Source organism: Malus sylvestris, chromosome 5 (genome assembly GCF_916048215.2).
Source record: "Malus sylvestris chromosome 5, drMalSylv7.2, whole genome shotgun sequence".
In the NCBI taxonomy this organism is placed as follows: Eukaryota; Viridiplantae; Streptophyta; class Magnoliopsida; order Rosales; family Rosaceae; genus Malus; species Malus sylvestris.
Window position 1 is genome coordinate 17,148,946 of NC_062264.1, and position 20,033 is coordinate 17,168,978.

The 20,033-nt window shown below is 42.5% G+C and overlaps 1 long non-coding RNA gene across 1 annotated transcript; it reads left to right on the forward strand.

Moving 5' to 3' along the window:
- Positions 1-1,282: 1,282 nt before the first annotated feature.
- On the forward strand, positions 1,283-2,892 carry LOC126621265 (uncharacterized). The gene is made up of 3 exons (XR_007622870.1): positions 1,283-1,734; positions 1,818-1,915; positions 2,091-2,892. It is a non-coding gene; the product is annotated as an uncharacterized LOC126621265 (long non-coding RNA).
- Positions 2,893-20,033: the final 17,141 nt, after the last annotated feature.

Consider the following 20,033-nt stretch of genomic DNA (forward strand, 5'->3'; position numbering starts at 1 on the left):
CCCAGCTTTTGAGAAAGCAAACGCCTCTTCGATTTCTGAAGCTCCGTCGAGTGCAGATTTTTATAGAGGCTGGCATTAAGTTCCACAGCACACTTGAATCTCTACCAGTAGAAGCTCATTTCTTGCACTTCTAAGATCTTGATTTGTCTGACCTCTTCCTTCTTCAACACATTTGAAAATGTCTGGACCCTCCGACCGTCGTTTTGACTTGAACCTTGGAGAAGAGACAGCCACGCCTTCTCCAGACAACATATGGCGCCCATCCTTCATATCCCCTACTGGTCCTCTTACCGTTGGGGATTCTGTGATGAAGAATGATATGACCGCTGCAGTGGTGGCCAGGAACCTTCTCACTCCCAAAGATAACAGACTACTTTCCAAACGGTCTGATGAGTTGGCTGTTAAGGACTCTCTGGCTTTTAGTGTTCAGTGTGCAGGTTCTGTGTCTAATATGGCCCAACGCCTATTTGCTAGAACCCGCCAAGTTGAATCATTGGCTGCTGAAGTGATGAGTCTCAAACAGGAGATTAGAGGGCTCAAGCATGAGAATAAGCAGTTGCACCGGCTCGCCCATGACTATGCTACAAACATGAAGAGGAAGCTTGACCAGATGAAGGAATCTGATGGTAAGGTTTTACTTGATCATCAGCGGTTTGTGGGTTTGTTCCAAAGGCATTTATTGCCTTCGTCCTCTGGGGCTGTACCTGGTAATGAAGCTTCAAATGATGAACCTCCAATGCCTCCTCCTTCTGGGGTTTTGTCAAGTACTGAGGCTCCGGATAACCACCCTCCGGTGCTTTCTCTTTCTGGGGCTCTACCGACTGCTGAGACTTCCCCTAAGCAACCTTTGTGAAGGCTCCCTTTTGTTTGTTTATTTTGACTCATGTATATGTACATATTTGTGGCTTATCGAAAATATTAATAAATAAGCTTTGCTTCATTTCAACATATTGTGTTAAATACACCAAAGCCTTCTTCATAAAGTTCTTTGAATTTTTGCTTTTGTTGAAACCTGTATTGTTGAAGCTTTGTGAGTGAAGCATGTAGTTTGAGGTAATGTTCCCTTAATTTCCCGAGTGAGGAAAACTTCTTGGTTGGAGACTTGAAAAATCCAAGTCACTGAGTGGTTGTGAGACTGCCGAGTATCAAGGTGCAGTAGCATATGGTGGGAGTCCCCCAAGTCTTCAGGCGAAGAGAGTTGCCGAATGAGGTGTCTCGCGTGTTACTAATTTGTCAAAGTAACGAATCCTTGTTTCGATGTCACACATTCGTATATGCTTTATCTAAAAATATTTCCAACTTTTGTGTGTTTGATGCTGCATGCTATTGACTAGACAAGATCAAGTGCAATTAGTAGCTTTTCTCTCTTTTTCATCTTTTCTTTGGTGGAATTGCTTTTCGTTTCCACTAATCAGCCTGAGTGGATGCAAGATAACACCTTTCTCTATAGCTCAGATTGCAAAGTCGTCTTCATGAAAGTTTTTCCTTATCTTGTGAACTACAACATATCCAAATTTGAGATCCATCGGAGTAGTACAACTTCAGAAATTCAAGTATGATGAGTAACTGTTCATCAATGTTCTGTTAATCCGTCAGACTTGTTGTGAGCTTCGAAACTCCATTTTCTCTTGTTCAGATCAACATACTTTCTTCATCGAAGTTGTTCCTCAGCTTGTGAACTACAACATATCCAAATTTGAGATCCCTCGGAGCAGTATAACTCCAGAAATCCAGGTATGATGAATGACTGGTTATTATTTTTCTGTCAACCCGTCAGATTTGTTGTGAGCTTCGAAACTCCATTTTCTCTTGTTCAGATCGGTATGCTTTCTTCATTGAAGTTGTTCCTCAGCTCGTGAACTACAACATATCCAAATTTGAGATCCCTCGGAGCAGTATAACTCCAGAACTCCAGGTATGATGAATGACTGGTTATTATTTTTCTGTCAACCCGTCAGATTTGTTGTGAGCTTCGAAACTCCATTTTCTATTGTTCAGATCGGCATGCTTTCTTCATTGACGTTGTTCCTCATCGTCTCTTTCATAACATATCAAAAATTCAGAATGAACTAATGGTTAAATATTTCCAGATCTTCGAAACATCACAGCAGCTTCGAAATCTGCAAGAATCCGACTGTCATGTTTGGAGCTTCAACACTTTAATTTCCGTCGCTCAAACAGAAATGGTTCCTTCTTGAAAGTTGTTCATATGCTCAAGAACTATAGGGTGTCCAAAATTCAGCTCCATTGGAGAAGAGCAGAGGTTGAAGAAATTTGATAGATGAAAGGAGGCGGAAGAGGGAGAGAGAGAAAAAGTCTCTTGGGTTGGATTTCTATTTTGGGGCAGATTCCAATTTTTGTAGCACCTTCATTATTGATGAATTGCTTGTACTTTTGTCCATTATGAAACTTGGGACTTTGGCTTGTTGTTGGATCTATTATAATATGTTTGGGAACATATATAAGTGAATAAATAAGAAGGAAAATATTGGGCCCTTGTGGGTGTAAAACAAAAAATGTTTATGTTTACCCAAGTGTTTTTGTACAAGTTCAAGGGCATCTTGGGTTTTGTGAACAAAATTTGTTTATTTGGAGCAAGGTTTTGTGTTGAAGCTTTGTAGGTGAAGCTTTGGTGTTGAAGCTTTGTAGATGAAGCTTTCGAGGTGAAGCTTTGATGGTGAAGCTTTGTAGATGAAGCTTTCTGGGTGAAGCTTTGATGGTGAAGCTTTGTAGATGAAAGTATGTAGAGGGAGCTTTCTAGGTGAAGATTTTTTAGGTGAAGCTTTGTAGGTGAAGCTTTGGTGTTGAAGCTTTGTAGATGAAGCTTTCGAGGTGAAGCTTTGATGGTGAAGCTTTGTAGATGAAGCTTTCTGGGTGAAGCTTTGATGGTGAAGCTTTTTGGGTGAAGCTTTTTAGGTGAAGCTTTGTGGGTGAAGCTTTGGAGGTGAAGCTTTTCGGGTGAAGCTTTTTGGATGAAGCTGTTTTTTTTTTTTTTTTTTTTTTTTTTTTTTGGCGCTTGACACGGTCTTCATTTGCTTGTTTTGTAGTGACTGTGGAAGACGGATTGCTTTCTGATTGAGAAGGGTTCCGGCATCGCTTGCTATGAATGTAAAAGAGTAAGGGCTGAGTTGGCTAAATTACCTCTTTATTGAATTCATTGCCAAATGGCCTTCATTACATAGGATGCCGAACGGCTATAGCTCAACACTTGTACATCGTGAGTCTATTTGTAGTAGTACTTCAAGTGATCAGCGTTCCATGGATGGCCAAGGGTCTTGCCATCGGAGCTTCTAAGTGTGTAAGAGCCAGGGCGACTGATGCCAATGACTTCATACGGTCCATCCCAGTTTGGACTAAGTGTGCCTTCACTCGGGACTCTGTCGCAGAGTAATCTTTTCTTTAAGACCCAGTCTCCTATTTTGAAAGAACGAGGCTTGACCCTAGAGTCATAATAGTTGGAGATGCGCTGCTTGTAGGCGACATTCCTCAAGTGAGCTTGGTTTCTGTGTTCCTCGACTAAATCCAAGTTGAGGGTGAGTTGTTTGTCATTTTCACTTTGAATGTAGTTCTGGACTCGGAATGTTGCTTGCTCGAGCTCAACAGGGACAACCGCCTCTGTGCCAAAGGCAAGTGAGAATGGAGTTTCTCCTGTTGAAGTCCGATATGAAGTGCGATATGACCAAAGAACTTGGGGTACAAATTCTGGCCAACAACCTTTAGCTTTGTCCAAGCTGGTTTTCAAAGTGCGCTTGATTATTTTGTTGATGGCCTCAACTTGTCCATTAGACTGGGGATGAGCTGGAGAGGCAAAGCATAAGTTGATGTTGAACTTAGAGCAGAACAACCTGAACTTCTTGTTGTCAAACTGTCGCCCATTGTCAGTGACTATCGCATTGGGAATGCCGAATCTACAAAGGATGTTCTTCCACACGAAGTCTTCTATCTTTGCCTCAGTAATGGTTGCCAAGGGTTCTACTTCGGCCCACTTTGTGAAGTAGTCCACTGCAACGACTGCGTAACAGACTTTGCCCTTCCCTGCCGGCATTGGGCCGATCAAATCAAGTCCCCACTGGGCGAAGGGCCAAGGGCTGATCATAGGAGTAAGAGGCTCTGGAGGGGAATGAGGAATAGTTGCATATCGTTGACATTTGTCACATGAGCGGGATACTTTGATGGCATCCTGGTGGAGTGTTGGCCAGTAATATCCTTGGCGAAAAGTCTTGTGTGCTAGGGACCGAGATCCAGCATGATCTCCACAGACACCCTCATGTATTTCCCGAAGGACGATTTCCGCCTCGGCAGGCGTAAGACACCTTAAGTATGGCAGGCTAAAACCTCGCTTATAGAGTTGATCATTGATGATCAGGTAGCGGGTAGACTTGTATCGAATTTGCTTAGCCTGGACTTTATCATTTGGGAGGGTGCCATGAGCAAGGAAATTATAGATCGGGGTGATCCAACTATCCCCCTGTTGTAAGTTGCATACTTCTGCGGCCATGGTGCTTGGTGTTGCCAACAGTTCGACATGAATTTTTCTTCCAATCTTGTCTTCCACAGCTGAGGCGAGGCGAGCCAGGGCGTCTGCATGACTGTTTGCCGCTCGAGGAACTTGGGTGATCTGGTAGTGGAAGTGCTTGAGCAAAAGTTGTGTTTGCGCAAGATATGCTGCCATGGAGCTGTCCTTAGCATCAAAGTTGTTGGTAACCTGGTTGACCACTAATTGGGAGTCACTGAAAATATCAATTTGTTTAACCCCGAGGTGTTTGGCCAAACGTAATCCTGCTAGAAGGGCTTCATACTCGGCCTCATTGTTTAATGCCTTGAATTTGAAACGAAGAGCATACTCCATTGCTACTTTGTCGGGCGTAGTCAAGACTAGTCCCGCTCCACAGCCCTGTTGGTTGGATGAGCCATCAACATACAGACTCCATGCTGAGGTCGTTGATTCTACTTTCTGAGCTTCCGATGGTAATGAAGCTACTGCTTCAGGTGTAGAAGCAATGTCAACAGGATATGTGAAGTCGGCGATGAAATCTGCTACTGCTTGACCTTTTTCGGCTGGTTTTGGTTGGTAGGAGATGTCAAACTCACCCAATGCTATCGCCCATTTGATCATTCGCCCAGACGTGTCAGGACTCTGGAGTATCTGTCGAAGAGGGTGATTGGTAAGCACGATGATGGCGTGTGCTTGGAAATAAGGGCGAAGTTTCCGAGCAGACATGACCAATGCTAGAGCTAATTTCTCAATGTTGGAGTATCGTGTCTCCGCATCTTGTAGGGCCTTGCTAGCGTAGTAGACGGGCCGTTCGACACCACTGTCCATTCGAATAAGAACAGAACTGACTGCTGAAGCCGAAACCGATAGATAGATGATGAGAGTGTCACCAACTTCTGGTTTGGAGAGCAGAGGGGCTTTACTCATGTACTCTTTGAGGTTCCTGAATGCCTTGGCACATTCCTCCGTCCATGTAATGTACTTCTTATTTCCCTTGAGTGCTTTGAAGAAAGGAGCACATCTGTCTGTGGCCTTAGAGATGAATCTGGTTAAGGCTGCCACCTTGCTAGTAAGGCTTTGAATGTCTTTTGAAGTTATTGGCTCTTTCATGTCGAGGATTGCTTTGATCTTTTCAGGGTTAGCTTCAATGCCTCGTTGGCTAATCATGAAGCCTAAGAATTTGCCAGAGCCCACGCCGAAGGCACATTTGTTGGGGTTCAACCTCATTCGATACCTCTTTAGAATGGTGAAAGTTTCAGATAGGTCGGTGATGTGTTGGTCAGCATGTTTGCTTTTGACTAGCATATCATCAACGTAAACTTCCATGTTCTTCCCAATTTGTTCGGCGAACATTGAATTGACCAGTCTCTGATAAGTTGCTCCTGCATTCTTTAGGCCGAAAGGCATGACTTTATAGCAATATAGTCCCCTGTCAGTAGTGAAGGCCGTGTGTTCTTGGTCTGAGGGGTTCATGAGGATTTGGTTGTATCCTGAATAAGCGTCCATAAAGCTCAAGAGCTCACACCCTGCCGTAGAGTCTATAAGCCTGTCAATAAGAGGAAGAGGGAAACTATCTTTCGGACACCCTTTGTTTAGGTCGGTGTAGTCAACACACATCCTCCACAAGACCTTTTGAAGCGAAAGACTTTCTTTGGTCGGATTTTTCCTAACAAGGACCACATTTGCTACCCATGTCGGGTAATTGACTTCGCAAACAAAGCCTATGCCTTTGAGTTTTTCAACTTCTGCTTTCATTGCCTCGTATCGTTCAGCGTCATAAGATCTTCGCTTCTGTCTCACCGGCTTGATCTTGGGGTCAATACTCAAACGATGACATATGACATCGGGAGAGATGCCTGGCATGTCCTCATATGACCAGGCGAAGACTTCAGTGTTCTCTTTCAAAAAAGATATCAATGCTAACCGAAGGGGTGGTGACAATGTGGTGCCAATCTTCACCATGCGATCTGGATAATCTCTTGAGATAGGTACCTTCTCCAACTCTTCAGCAGGTTGGGCTTGCTGGGTGAAAGAGTCATCTCGAGGATCATCGGGTTGATTGTTGCTATCAGGAAGATCCAAGTTCGCTTCATCTAGGCTGGTCTTTGTGACTTGGTCATGTACAGACAGGGTTTCCTTGGGTCCGAGCAAGTGTTGTTGCTTAACTGAAGTGTTGTAACATGATCGTGCAGTAAGCTGATCTCCTCTGATGTAGCCGTTGCCATGGGGGGTTGGAAATTTCATCAACAGCATATGCGTGGATACCATAGCCTTGAGATCATTGATGCCTGTGCGCCCAAAGATGACATTGTATGCCGTTGGGCAGTCAACCACTATGAAGTTAGTGGTAATGGTAGCCGTGTAAGGGCCTGTACCAATAGTAAAGGGTAAATGTATGCTCCCTAAGGGTTGCACGATATCACCGGAGAAGCTTATCAGAGGAGAAATCGAGCGATCGAGCAAGTGTTCAGCTACACTGAGTGCCCTGAAAGCTTCGGCAAACATGATATTGACCGAAGCCCCTGTGTCTACGAGGATTCGTCGAACATCAAAGTTGGCTATGTGAGCCTCCACGATCAATGGGTCGTTATGAGGGTAGATGATGCCTCTTTCTTCCTCAGGGTAGAAACATATCGGATCCCAGTTAGGTTTTTGATACTTCCCTCCCCTGATGTCTTCCACGTGAAACACTTGGTGACCAGGCCTCAGACTTCGTTCACTGTTTTTCATGGCCCTATTGGAAGATTCAGATATGGGTGTGCCGCCGCTTATGGAATATATGACATTCACCTGGCGTTGGTTACGGTTATCCCTTTGAGGGTGAAGAAGGAATTGATCAATTTTTCCTTCTCGTGCCAAAGCTTCAATACGATCACGGAGGATGATACATTTCTCGCTATCATGGCCGTTATGCTCATGGTAGCAACAAAACATGCCCGCGCTATTCGGGGGCGTGTAATCTGGGTGCCTCGGCTTTGGCTTTGGTATCAGGTGAGCTATGCTGGGGTAAATGGCCGCGCATGTGGCATTCAAGGGCGTGTATGTCTCATACCTTGGGGTAGGGGGTATCTTGACGCGGGTTTGACCCACTGCATTGACTGCCTGGGGGCGAGCGTTATTGTGGCGATACCCTTGGTTATCGGGATAGTGTCCCTTACTCTTTTTACTGAAAGGAGAGTGGTGAGGATGGAAATCCTTCCTCTTGCCTTGAAATTGATATGTCTGTTGATTCGGTGAAGCATTATGCAAGGCATGGGGAGGTGCCACTGCTGTTTGGAAAGTCGAGGTCTTCTCATTTAGGTGAGTCTGGCTTCCACCTCCCACTTGTTGATAAAGGATGGTTGTAGGGGGTTTCTCCTGATATGTCTTTGCCTCGGCGGAGGCATGGTTATAAGCCTGCGCCATCACCTCAGAGTAAGTCTTCCAAGTATTGGCATTGATCATGTATTTAAAGAAACAATCACGTAGGCCTGCCGTGAAGGCTTTGAGGGCAGTCTTGTCGTCTGCCTCGGCACACCGGGAGTATTTATGGCTGAAGCGGCCAGCATACATACGTAATGACTCGTCTGGCTTCTGGCGGATAGTGTACAAGTCATCTGCAGAGTGCAAGCGATCGGTTTGGAAAATGTGTTGGGAAACAAATAGTTTCCTCAATTCCTCAAATGAGTCTACCGTCTCAGGTGTAAGACGACAATACCAATTTAGAGCTCCACCAGAGAGGGTGGAGGGGAAGAGAAGACATCGCTCTTCGTCGGTGTGCATCCGGTATGCCATGGTGGACTCAAAGAGGTTAAGGTGCTCAATCGGGTCCTCTTTTCCAGTATAAAGTTGCAAGCCAAGCTTTTGCTTTGTCTTTGCTTGAAGGGGGGTGTTGAGGATCCTCCTTGTAAGAGGGCCAGGCCTGGGTTGGTTCCAGTCAGGTATTTCAGCCTGACGTTCAGCCTTCAACTTGTTTACTTCCTCAAGAAGTTGTAGGACAAGGGGGTCCTGAGCGGAGTTATGTGTCACTGGAGCTTTCTTTCGTAAATCTCCATCTCCTCTTGGAATTAGGAAGGTCTGATCAAGGGCATGTGATTTTTCCCTGGACTCGCTGTACTGGCTTCCAGGGTATGTCTGTCGGAACTCCTCTGAGTCCCCTGTACCCTCATGTCTCTCTAGGACTTGTTGCCCCTTCCCCAAATTGGTGGCCGGCTTGGGCCGTGGCAGGGGACCGAGTCTCTCAGAAATCCTTGGGTCATTAATCTTTGAGCTTATATGGATGGAATTCTCTCGACGTTGCTTCAGGAAATCCCGACAATCGCGAAAGACGGCTTTCGATCCTTCTGCCCCTTCAGCAAAGAGGTGTCTCCCTCCACTTCTCATGGTTCGGGTCGAAGCAACTGGGTTAAGAGAAGCCTCATGTTGATTATCAAGTCGAGGGGTAATCTGTTCCCTATCAGGGATATCTATGTCGAATGCATGTGACCCTCCATGTTGGAGGGCACCCAGTTGATGGTTGACTTCCACGGGGGCAACAAGCTCGCGTGTCTGAGCTTGCTTAGCTTCGTGGAGTGTCTCGAAGAGCTTCTCATATTGCTCCTGGAGGACCTCATTCCTCATTGCTATCTTGTTGTTCTGAGCTTCCAACTCATCGACTTTAGCTTGAAGAAGAACTCGTTTTCCTTCCTTCTTTCGTTGTTTCGCACTATGTGCAAGGGGGTGTCATTCTGTGTGCTGTGGCTTCCTTCACTTCCCATGCTGGAGAGGGATGCCTGATCAAAAGAAAGTGTACAAATGATAGAAACCAGCTTGACACAGCTGAAGAGAGTAGGAATAAGTGTCGTTTCCCACAGACGGCGCCAAATGTTGATGCACAAAATCAGCGAAGACTTTGGTACAACAGAAAGTGTCAGGTTTTGTGACCTTCGCTTGGTTGCTTCGGTCACTAGTGAGGATAAGTACGTAAATGAATAGAGACAGAGAAGCAAACACAGGATGTACGTGGTTCACCCAGATTGGCTACGTCCACGGAGTAGAGGAGTTCTTATTAGTAGTGAAGGGCTTATACAAGTACAAAGGATCAAGCTCTCAATTTAGTGAGTTCTTATGAATGATTTAACACAAATGGCATTAGGCAATATTGTGGGGGAATGACCCCTATTTATAGAAAAACTTGTAGCTTTGTCACATTGACATGTGTCATGTTATGATTGGTTCTTGATGTCGACACGTGCTGCGCTCTGATTGGCTTCTAATCTTGACACGTGTCGAGTAGTGATTGGCCTCCTGGTCGGAGGGGAACTCTTCTGGGTCCTTGACAGTATAGCGTTGGCCGGTGCTCGGTAGTTTCGGGATTGGTCAAGTATGGTACAAACACCACTAATTAATGAGCATTTTGCAAAAACTTGCATAAAGTACATACAAATGGCTGAAATTCCAGGATAGGCCTGGCCAATGCTGGGCTATATGTGGCTCCGTCACTGACCACCACCACTTAGTTCTCTCTCTCCCTTCTTACCAGATCCATCATTTGAATGGATCACGAAGGATGGAGTGGGCAGGTCGCAGAGGAAGATGTGAGTGGTTCGAATGGGATGGGCCGAAGGCGGGTGGCAGTGGAATTTTCTTCTTCAACTGATTCGCTAGGGCATGCAGGTCTGCATCTTTGAGAATTGCAAGATCTGCATGCAGGTCATCTTTTTCATGAATTTCAAGATCTGTATCTGATTCTTCATCTTTGGGGCATGCAAGCTTTTAATCTTAATTGTTTCCGTCTGATTCCTCATCTTTATGGCACGCAAGTTTGATTCTTCTTCATTTTTTTTTCCGTTTGAATCTCAACTTTTTCCGTCTGATTCTTTAGTAGTGACTAAGCTTACGACTTGGGAGGAGCAGAAGGGGCCGAAAATAAGAAGGGAGGGGAAGATAGGATTGCCATTTAAAAACTTTCATTAAAAGGCGGCTATCCAAAAAACGCATGAGACTCTCTCTCTCTCGTTCCCAACCTTGCAAACATCCTTACCGCTGGCCCTTATTGGATTAGTAAATAGTGTGCCAGGTCATTACCTTACATGTGCAAAACATGTGCAAATTTAGAGTATCTTACAAGCCTTATTAGAATAGTATAAATAGCATGTTCTCCTCATATATTGCTGTTGTCGATTGTATACACAAAACTGTTCAGAGAAATACATTGAGAGCTTAATCATTTTCTTCTCTGTTCTTCTTCCATTTTTGCATTTTCTTGATTTTCATTGAATTCTTCCTTACTGTTAAGATGGTATCTAGAGCCAGTCTTGCTTGCGCAATGGAGATAGGTTATGCGGTTCGCTGCTCCAATGGACGATAAGGTGATATTGTTTTTGTAATTTTTCACAAACCCTAGAAGTGTGATTGGGTCTGGCATTTTTTTTATTTTATTCCTAGTCGATTTGAAGGCCGATGCCATAATTTTTTGTTGAATTGAAGATATATGTTGATTTGATGAAAGGCTACTGCCAAAATTGCTGCGTATTTTGAGGTTTCTTCCATTAAAAACTGTATTGTTTACTGTCGATCGTTGTGTATTTGTTCTTCACAATCATGTTGAATCAAGTGAAAATTGAAAGTTTGTTGGGTATGTTAACTATAAAGCTCAATGATGATAAATTTCCTTAAGTGGAGTTTTCAGTTTAGTTCTATTTTGCATGGATATGATCTTCTTGATCATTTCACGGGTGATTCTGTATGTCCTCCCAAATTTGTTCTCACTCCTGAATTAGGGGTTACTACTGTGATAAATGCTGCATATAAAGATTGGGTCAAAATTGATCTGGCACTGTTAAGTTTGTTGATTGCCACACTGGGTGATGATGCTATTGAACATGTGGTAGGATGTAAGACCTCTTATGAGGCATGGGTTGCATTACATGATCGATATATGTTTGTATCTAAAGCTACTGTTAACCATTTGAAAGCTGAACTTCAAACTCTGCATAAAGGGGGGGGATTCCATAGATAAGTATCTACTGCGGTTAAAGGCTCTTAAAGATCAATTACAAGCTGCTGGGGAGAAAGTGTCAGATAATAATCTCATTATTGTTGCACTAACAGGCCTACCTTCTGACTATGATACAATTCGAACTGTTATATTTGCAAGAGAGTCCCCTATTACACTGAAGGAATTCCGGGCTCAGTTGATTGGTGTAGAGAAGAGTATTGAAGCTCGAATGCATTCTTTAGTTCTGGGTATGTCTGCCATGTTTGTGAATGCTAATTCTTCCAATGAGATTACTGGGAGTCCTTCAGGCACTTCAAGTAGTTCTCCTCCTGCTCAGTTTTCTCCAAATCCTGACTATTCTTTGATTGGTAGTTCTTCCTCCCAAACAAGTTATCATTTATCTGGTAATCGTTTTCAGTCTAATGGTTTCTCAGGCTCCAATTCTAATGGCAGATTTTCTAGTCCTAATAACTATAGGCCAAGAAGCAATGGCAATTATAAACCAAGGTTCAATGGGTCTAGATCTGGTAACAATTGGCAATCTTGGTCTGGTAATACCTCTAATAGATTTGAACCTGTTCCAGAGTGTCAAATATGTTCTCAAAAAGGTCATGTTGTAGTTACTTGCCTTTATAGGAATGACAATGGACAATCTGTTCAGGAGTGTCAAATCTGTGGTAAACATGGTCATATAGCCTTAAATTGCAGACATATAGGCAATTATGCATATCAAGGAGCTCAACCTCCTCCTTCTTTATCTGCCAACTATGCAAATCAGAATTTTAATGTGTCTCCTTACAATAATATGGGATTGTATTATTCTCAGTCTCAATTCGGTAATATGAGCTCATTTTCTACAGGTGGTCATTTTAATCAGTCTCCTCACTTCAGTTCTCCATTTGTGCCACATCAGTCTATGCCATCTCAATCTATGCCACCTCAGTCTACGCCATCTCAGTATATGCCACCTCAGTCTATGCCACCCCAGTATATGTCACCTCCACCTGGATTTCCAGCAATGAATGCACAACCTTCTGCTGAGATTTCAAATGTTGATTCATGGATCCTTGATACTGGTGCTACTCATCATATGACACCAGATTTAACAGTCATTCCTCGCTCCATTCCATATGAAGGTTCTGAGAAGATCATAGTTGGAAATGGTGAAGGTTTGGAAGTCCAAAATATTGGTCATGGCACTTTGCAAACTCCCATTCACACTTTGCATCTTAAGAATATTTTACATGTGCCAATGTTGACAGTCAATTTGTTATCTGTTAAAAAGTTGTGTAAAGACAATAATAGTTGATTCATCTATGATGATGCTCATTTTTTTGTGCAGGACAAGGCAACATGGGCAATCCTCCACCACGGAAAAAGTAGCAGTCATGAGTTGTTTCGAGTTCCTGTGCATATTTTCCCAACACTTATGGATCCAGGTGTTTGTTCTTCTGCTTATTTGGGACAATCCGTGAAAACTTCTCTGTGGCATCAGCGTTGTGGTCATCCCTCTAATGTTATCTTGACAACAATGCTCAAAGGGTCTAATATAGCTGTTACTCATAATGAAACAGTTAGAATCTGTTTTCATTGTCTTGATGGTAAAATGAGTAGACTTCCATTTTCTGATAGACTTGATAAAGTAGAGCTTCCTTTTTACAAAGTTCATAGTGATGTATGGGGCCCTTATCTCGTTATTTCTGTTGAAGGGTTTCGATATTATGTGACTTTTATAGATGAAGCTACTAGGTTTGTATGGGTTTTTCCAATAATGAATAAAACAGAAGTGTTTGGTTCCTTTGTCAAATTTTGTGCCTATATTGAGAATCAATTTCATGCTAGAATTCAAGTATTACAATTTGATAGTGGTGGAGAGTTTCTTAGTAATGCTTTCAAGGAATTTTTGGGCACCAAGGGTATATTACACTTTATTTCTTGTCCATACACACCACAACAAAACGGATTAGCCGAGAGGAAGCATGAACATCTCATTGAGACAGCTATTACAATGATATCTGTTACATAGTTACCTTACAAGTTTTGGTCCTATGCAGTCATTCATGCTGCATTCTTGATCAATAGGATGCCGTGCAAGAGTCTTAGGGGTGGTTTGGGAGTGAGGTGCTTAAAAAAAAGTTGTGAGGGTTTTAGGTATTTGGTAAACTGAAAAAAAATGGCTTATTTTGGAAGCTGCTGTGAAAATAAGCTGAAATCAAAGGAAAAGGCTAAAGCGGCTATTTGTAGCTTTGGAAAACTGGCTTTTTTTTCAAAGCACGCAGAGCTACAGTGCTCCTTTGATGAAAAGACCCACTATCATACCGTTTTTTTTTTTTCCAAAAGCACTTTTATAAAAAAGTTTACCAAACACTCTGCTGATTTATTTCACAGCCGCTTATTCTCACAGCACAGCCGCTTATTCTCACATCAGTTTTATTTCAAAGCACAGCAATACCAAACCAGCCCTTAATATGGTATCACCTTTTGAGAAGTTGTTTGGTAAGAAACCTGATATAGCTCATCTTAAAGTTTTTGGATCAGCTATATATCCCTATATTAGGCCTTACAACACACATAAATTGCAGCCACGGTCTACTCAATGCGTGTTTTTGGGATATTCACCAAGCTATAAATGAGCTATATGTTATAGTATGTCCACTGGGAAAAGTTTGATTTCTCGTCATGTCATTCATGATGAATCTACATTTCCTTATAATCATGATAGTTCCAAGACCCTTGATGTAGGTTCTTTTACCTTTGCTGGTTCTCGCAGTTATGTCAAGCCTGTAATTATACAGCTTCTATTTTCTGTGCCTTCTTCTTCAAGTGTTGGTTCCAGCAATGCTTCACGACCGAATTCAGTCTCTCAAACACTTGATTCATTATCACAGCATCAGAGTGTCTCACCCTCTTCAGGGTTTTCCAGTTTTTTGGGAAATGCACAGGACTTTCATACACATGCTACTCTTTCCAGCCCTATGTTGCCTGTCCATCAATCCCCTCAGTCTAGTACAATTGATCTCTCTGTTCCCCAAGGAATTCAAACAAGGTTGAGAACTAGTGCAATCACTAGAAAGGATTACTCCGCTTTGCCTGCTATTTTTCCAGAAATGCAGTCTTTGTCTCATGATGATGATGCTCACTTTTCGGGGGGTTTCACCTTTGTTGCTGACATTGTAGATTCCTCAGAACCATATACTTTCAAACAAGCTTCTCATATTCCTCAGTGGCAAATAGCGATGCAAGAAGAGTTTGATGCTCTTCAAACACAAGGTACTTGGATTTTAGTTCCTAATACTTGTGATAAGAATGTCATAGGCGACAAGTGGGTGTACAAAATAAAATGGAATAGTGATGGTTCTATTTCTCGATATAAAGCACCGTTATTTGCTCAGGGATTTAATCAAGAAAATGGGCTAGATTATATAGAAACATTCAGTCCCGTGGTTCGCCATACCACAGTTCGTTTAATTTTAGCATTAGATGCCACACGTCGCTGGGATCTTCGACAGCTTGATGTGAAGAACACCTTTCTTCATGGGGAATTGCAAGAAAAAGTGTATATGAAGTAACCCCAAGGATTTGTCAATCCTCAACTTCCTAATCATGTGTGCAAATGGGTTAAGTCTCTTTATGGTCTCAAACAAGCTCCTCAAGCTTGGAATGCAAAGTTCACTAGTTATTTGCAAGCTATTGGATTTGAAGCTTCAGTATCCAATTCTAGTCTTTTTGTCAAAACTGAAGGATCTCAGGTAGTCATTCTACTTATTTACGTAGATGATATTATCATTACTGGATCTCACTCTCAGTTGATACAATCTGTGATTAGAACTCTCAGTGAAGTTTTTGATTTTAAGGATATAGGCAAGTTGGCTTATTTCCTTGGATTACAAGTTACTTATAAAACCAATGGGGATTTGGTTATTAATCAAGCAAAGTATGTCAAAGATTTGATTCACAAGGCAGTATGGATAACTGTAAACCATGTTCAACGCCTTGCAAGCCTCATAATCAGGTTCTTTCTACTGAAGGTACCTTACTATCTAATCCTACGTTATATCGAAGTTTGGTGGGGGCTTTATAATACCTCACCTTTACACATCCAGATATTTCCTTTGATGTGAATAATGTGTGTCAATATATGAGTGCACCTACTGATATTCACTTTGGTATGGTCAAAAAGAATAATTCGACATTTGAAAGGGATTGTTCAGTGTGGTTTGACATATATTTCTGGGAGTTCTATATTTGTGCTGCATATAGTGATTCGGATTGGGCTACAGATTTGAACACTCGGCGATCTATCACAGGGTATGTGGTGTATCTTGGATCTAATCCTGTTTCCTGGCAGTCTAAAAAGTAGTCTTCTATCTCTCGCAGTTCCACTGAGGCGGAATACACAGCCTTAGCACATACTACTGCTGATATTGCATGGATTAGACTCATACTCAAGGATTTGCGGAGTTTTTGCCCTCTCCTTCAGTGTTGTACTGTGACAATCAATCTGCAATAGCCTTGAGTTTAAATCCGGTTCAACACTCTCGTATCAAACACTTGGAAACAGACTTCCACTTTGTTCGTGAAAGAGTTCAAAAAGGGGATCTATCGGTGGAGTACTTATGCACTAAAGATCAGGTTGCAGATGTGCTAACCGAATGACTACATGGCCCAGATTTTCTTCGTCATTGTTTCAATCTTAAACTTGGTTACCCAAGTTAAGATTAAGGAGGGGTATTGGATGAGTAAATAGCCTGCCAAGTCATTACCTTACATGTGCAAATATAGAGTATCTTACAAGCCTTATTAGAATAGTATAAATAGCATGTTCTCCTCATATATTGCTGTTGTCGATTGTATACACAAAATTGTTAAGAGAAATACATTGAGAGCTTAATCATTTTCTTCTCTGTTCTTTTTCCATTTTTGCATTTTCTTGATTTTCATTGAATTATTCCTTACTGTTAAGAGCCCTAGCCTTTAGCTTGGGTGCTGGTGGCTAACCTTGTCCAAAACTCCTTGTTCTCCTCTTTCCTTCTTTCTCCTGATCCCCTTCTTTCTTTTTCAATTTTTCCTTGAGATTTGTGTCATTTTCCTTGAGCTTTATCTCAATTTTTCCGTGAGTTTGTCTCACTTTTGGACTTCATGTCCCTTCTCTCCACCCCTCTCTCTCCTCTGGCCATTCTTTTCCAAACCGAAAACTCCATCTCCCCTCACTTTTTCCCTCTACTTCCCTTCTCCAAGACCATCGCCACCCTATCCTTTGCTCTAATTTGCAAACTTCGGGCCTAATATGGTTGCCAGATTTATTTCCCTCCCTCACTATCCCTCTCCCAACCAGCATGCTGGATTTACCTCAAGGCCAAGTGTACTGCGGCTTCAGCCAAAGTAAGGGTATTTTATATACCCTCTTAGCCTCACCTTCTATCCATGTGTTATTGTGTTTGTATATATATGCAGGGATTCGTGAATGGAATTGGATCTGGTGACTATCTCTTCGTTCGGCGCCTTTGGTGAAGAAATCTGGATGTGGTGTGCTCCTAGTTATAAGTTTGGTACTTTCGTGTTGTGATGTCTTGGTCGTTTTCACCACTCGGTTGTTTTCTCTAGTGTTGCTGCTTTAGTAGCTACTGGCAAGACTTTCATGGCAGTGACGGCGACGAACACTGCGATCGGAGATTAGGGATTTGGGTTTTCATTTTAGTTTATTTAATTGGGCTAGGCTTTTATGTATATGTTTCCCCCCAATGTATTTGGGTTATTTTCCCTTCCTTTGTGTTGGCCAATAACCTTTTATCAGATTAATGAAATTAACTTTTCAGACCCAAAAAAAAGGTGAATGTCCACCCATGTTTTAGAATTAAAAGTTGGTTTTTGAATAGCTGCTTTCGCTTTTCTGGAGTAGGATTCCCTCCTCTCTTAATTTCTCTCCCCTTCCCTCCCTATCTCTTCTATCCTACTTGAACGATTACGATTAAGCCACGTTATATTGATTTTTTATAGACAAAATGGACAAAAAGTAAAGTGTGAGAGGAAGGGAGAGAATGAGATGGAAATAGGAAGAGAGAGAATCATACTCTTGCTTTTTCACTTTTCCATCCGCGTTTTTGGAAATAAACGCCATTGTGAACACGAAATTTTCCTGAAACGAAAGAGACAAGAACAACGTGCACAAACAAATATTTGTATTTGATGATTTTGGGTTACAATCTCTCTTAAATTTGATCCTCTGATTCGATCTCCGTAAGGTGTTGATTTGTGAATGTTTGATTGATCCAAGGGTCGTCGAGGCTTGATCTTGGATGAACTGTTGGAAGTTTCTTCAAGGGGTCGTGGGCTTGATCTTTGAAGATGGATTTGAGCGGATCTTCAAGGAGCCGTTGGGGCTTGATCTTGAGGATGAGTGTTTCTTCAAGGGCCGTTGAGGCTTAATCTTGAATAACAGTGATGAGCGGATCTTCAAGGGCTTTTGGGCTTGATCTTGAAGAGCAGTGATGAATGGATCTTCAAGGGCTTTTGGGCTTGATCTTGAAGAACGGTGGCTTGTTGATCCAAGGGCCGTCGGGGCTTGATCTTGGAAGAACGATGAACGAAGAACACTTTCTTCAAGGAGTCGTTGAGGCTTGATCTTGAATTGGTGGATGATTGTTGATCCAAGGGCCGTCGGGGCTTGATCTTGGAAGAACGGTGAACGAAGAACGAAGAACGAATAGAGCTTTCTTAATTCTTCGGGAACCTGGATGCTTAAGAGCTTTGGAGTTTCAGAGCTTCAGAACTTCAAGAATTTTGCCTAATGATTTTGGTTCTCCCTCCAAATGAATGAAATGGGCTTGTATTTATAGAATTTTCCAAGGCCTAATTTTGAATATAATATCCCAGATGAAATAAGTTGTTTCTGCCAGGTGTTGACACGTGTCCTATTTGATGACTTTTCCAACTCATTTCAATTTTCGTTGAGTCATATGCTACGTGTAAAATTTATGTAATACATGAGCGTTGACACTTTGATTTATCGGTCAACATTTATTTACCGAAATTTCGATGTCTACAAATGCCCCCACTTCAAGGCGCGTCGTATACATGTGCTTGTCACGTGTAGGAGATACGTTTTGAAGTCCCTTAATGTAGATGTCGATCCAAGGGCCGTCGAGGCTTGATCTTGAAGGTTGAAATTGGACCACAAGGAGCTTCATGTGGTAGATGATCTTTGGCTTTGGTAGTGGATGAATAGGCACGTATTTTGTTGCGCTTGTTGACTTTCCACAGCTTTGATCTTGAACTGGATTGGAGGACTTTCTGGGTTCCTCCAATTGTTGACTTTCCACAGCTTATTCTTGAACTGGGTTGGAGGATTTTCTGGTTTCCTCCAATTGTTGACTTTCCACAGCTTATTCTTGAACTGGATTTGATTCAAGGGTGGTAAACACTTGATCTTGAATCGGACTTGTGATTTCCAGAAGGGCCGTCGAGGCTTGATCTTGAATTTGGCTGGAAGCTTCTTCAAGGGCCGTCAAGGCTTGATTCTTGAAGGTTGACTCGAACACATGGCAAACAGGCACAAGGTGGAGGTGACGACTTGTTGCTTTGTTCAAACTTTCTAATTCACACCTGAGCAGTTTGGTCAACAGTATGATCTTCAAGATTGATGGGCTCTTCTTCCAGTTGGTGACTTGATCTTTAAGGATTTGATTCAAGGGCGGTGAATCGACATGTGCAGCCCACAACGCCTGGTAAGTCGACCCAAGAATTTGAGGGTCAAAACGAGATCACCGTCCAGAGTGATTGCAAACATGATGATATGAGATACTTTTGATTTTGAAGAAGTATCGGATGAATCGGCACGTGCTTTCTTGTGCTTGTCTCCTCATGCTTCAATGTATTATTTTCCCTTGTCTTATCTATTCTTCTGGCAGAATGTAGCATCTTCTCGAGTTCTTCAGCTCAGACTCCTTCTGCTGAGCTGACCGTGCAGGCTGCATTCTTCTCTGCTTGTTTCTTCAGGCAGATGTGGCAGTTTCTTGAGTTCCTCAGCTCGGACTCCTTCTGCTGAGCTAACTGTGAAAACTACATTCTTCTCTGCTTGTTTCTTCTGCACGTTGTCTCCACATGCTGCAAGGTATCATTTTCACTTGCCTTATCTGTTCTCCAGGCAAATGTGGCATCCGAGTTTGAGTGGAGGTTCCGGCATATTGTTTTCTTTATCCTTGTCTTTGTAGGTAAGAACAAGGACAAAGGAAAGGACAGGGAGAACGCATGATATGAGATACTCTTGCTTTCTACCCTGGTGATATGAGATACTTTTTCCTTGGTGTCATTTGTTTGCAGAGGTACCCCAAGGAATAAGAAACACTGAGTGACTCGAGAGGCTTTGTTGGGAAGGCATTCTCGGAGATGAAGAAAGGTTCTCGGAGATGAAGAAAGGTTATGTATGTCTACCTTGCTATGGAGGGTGAAGGTGAACAGTTATAGGAAATTCTTTAGTACCTGTAGAGGTACTATTCTTTTACTCGTGTCGGCAACCAATGCGTGATTGATCAGTATGGCTTCACGTGCTTTCTTCTTTATCAGAAATCTTCGATAAATTGT